A 2,877-nucleotide genomic window follows, 5' to 3' on the forward strand; every position below is an offset into this window, starting at 1 on the left:
CTTTTCATAGAACAGTTAACATCGAGGACGTATATACCAATTTTGAGATTCCTAACGTTTTAGTGAGTAGGGTTGTTCTCGTGACAGTGAGGTCACGAGAAAACCAAATGTTTAATTTGGTTTCCATCTCTTGGATTTTTAGAAAGAAATTCAGGTTATTGTTTTTATCGCTGTCATGTGAAATGTATGTTCCTAAGATTTTAATTGGATCAATGGAGACGTTTATTTCAAGGGGTTTAGTTTTACTATGTTTCAATGAGCCTATCTACAGAGCCTTTGTCTTTTTGCTGTTTAGCTTTAAACCTGAGATATCGCCAAACTTCCCCAATACTGACATACTTTCATGCGAGGACGAGGTGTCCTAGCATATTAATGCAGTGTCATCAGCAAATTGACTTAGTTTAACTTCACAAGAATAAGGTAGTTCAATTCCTGTAATTTTAGGATTTTGGCGTATTTTATGTGCCAGAATTTCTACACATAGGATGGATAATAAGGGACTCAGTGGGCATCCTTGCCTTATGCCTCTTGACACCCGGAAATAGTTAGTCATGTATCCTCCGTTAATAACCCCACTCTCAACATCACTATAAAGTACCGAGATCCATTTCCGAATGTTTGGGCCAAAATTGAAAAATTTTAGCACGTGTTGGATAAAGGACCATTCCAACATATCAAAGGCTTTTTCAAAGTCTATGAATAGCAACATACCAGGAAGTTTACTTGATTCAGTGAATCCATTAGGTCATTTAAAAGCCTCACGTTTTGGCCGATATGTCATCCTTTTAGGAAGCCCGTTTGATCTGAGTGAACCAATTCTGGCAGTTTTGGTTCTATTGTTTTGCAATGTCTCTGGCAAGTATTTTGTAGTCGACATTAAGCAATGTTATCGGCCACTTAAAACCGTAAGATTATTTTCGTCCTTTGGTATAAACGATATAATTCCTTGCCTCTGAGATATAGATAGCTTGCCTGTTTCAAAACCTTCATTAAAAGAGTCAATGAGATTTCTCCATAAAAGTTTGAAGAAAGTTTCGGAAATTTTTTTTGTAAAACCGTCGTCACCTGGAGTTTTGCCAAGTTGGAAGCCTTTTAAGGCATTCAACAATTCGTCTTTTGTCAGGTCATGTTCAAGTTCACTTACTTCATCTTGGCAAAGTTTTGGATTTTGTAGGTTCAAGCTGAATAAAGCAAAGTGATCCTCATAGTCGTTATTTTCTTGCGAGAAGAGGTCAGGAAATTTTTATAATAATTTTCTATTTCCTTGTTTATTTCAGTCATATCAGAGATAATTTCACCATCTGCTGTTTTAAGCTGGGTTACAATCTTTTTCTCACAATTCCGTTTTTCCAAATTGAAGAAGTATTTTGTCGGTTTCTCACCATTCTCGATGCACCTGGTTCTTGAACATTGCCTCTTTTCCCTTTATAGAATAGATTTCAGTTAGTTCTGTTCTAAAGTTTTCGAGCTCCATTAGAACATCGTCATCTAAATTTTCATTATTACAAATTTCTTTATCTAGCTCTTCTAATTTACATTGAATGATTTCTCAAATTGAACTTTTTCTTTTTGGAATAGGCAATTGTCATGCTTCGTATTTCCATTTTCGGTAGTTCCCAGTACAATTGATAGTTCTTGAAATTTTGGTATTTTTCTTGAAAGGAGGGGTAGTTACTTTTAATTAAGTTAATATACTCATTGTCTTTTAGTAGCGTGTTATTAAATTTCCAATTTCTGGGCCTGCATGCTGGTGCTTGGTCAATCTCCATACTAAGGAATACAGCCTTATGATTGCAGGCAATTGAGGTTCGTGTTTCTATTCTCTTTACTTGATTGATTAATTGTTTTGTAATTATAAAGAAATCTATCCTGGACTTCAGTTTTCTATTTTTAGCTTCATGGGTATATGTTTTTGAAGTTGGGTGAAGTCTTCTGTAAACCTCAACCAAATTAAGCTCTTTCATCAGGCTCAATAGACCGTTCCTATAACTTGTCTCTCTCCATGGAAGCCCACCAGTCTTATCTAAGTGGCTAAGTGTAGTATTCCAATCTCCTACCATAATGACCTTAGAGATACATGTTTTAAATACTAGAAGATGGGTGAGTTTTTTTAAGAAAGGAATTTGCAATCAGCAGTCAGTTGGTGCATAGACATTTACTACAAACAATTTCTCTGTTGTTAATTTCAAATTAGCAAAAATATACCACCCCTCTTCATCACTTTCTATGGTTTCTAAAGGATAACCATTTGGTTTTACTAGTATACGTACACCTCTGGAATGTTGTGAGCTGTGAGAGAATATAATCTGTCCACCCCATTCAGCATGCCAAATTGTTTCGTCTTCCTTTTTAGAAAAAGTTTCTTGAAGGCAAAAGATTGATGCTTTTTGTTTCTTTAGATAACAGAAAATGGCTCTTTGTTTTTCTTGTTTACGAAGACCACAGACATTCAGTGACAAAATCTTCAATTGTGACATGAATTTGCATACAACAATAAAGCATAAGTTATTCTAAAGGGAAGAAAAGTAACATGGATTGCAAAGTAACACTATACCAAGACCAAAGAACAAAAGCATAGTAACACTTAAAACTTACTCTTCTGGGATTTGCCTGCATCCTTTCAAAAACTCAACACAAATAACCAAGGTCAAGTGAAAATTATCAACTAAATCCCGCAAATGCCGTCAGTCATCGAAGCAAACTTAGTACAATGATCATGGTTATGTAACATTTCAAAATCTGGGAGAAGAAAGAAGGCTACAGGGCTAAATGAACTAAATATTGATTCAGAGCCGAGAAGAGCATGGGCGGGCCTGATGTGCAGATGTGCATTTGTTGAAGGAGAGTTTTTACATCCTCGACTTCTTATAAATTGCA

Source organism: Orbicella faveolata, unplaced genomic scaffold, assembly GCF_042242905.1.
Source record: "Orbicella faveolata isolate gen_17 unplaced genomic scaffold, um_ofav_v1 contig_46, whole genome shotgun sequence".
NCBI classification, from domain to species: Eukaryota; Metazoa; Cnidaria; class Anthozoa; order Scleractinia; family Merulinidae; genus Orbicella; species Orbicella faveolata.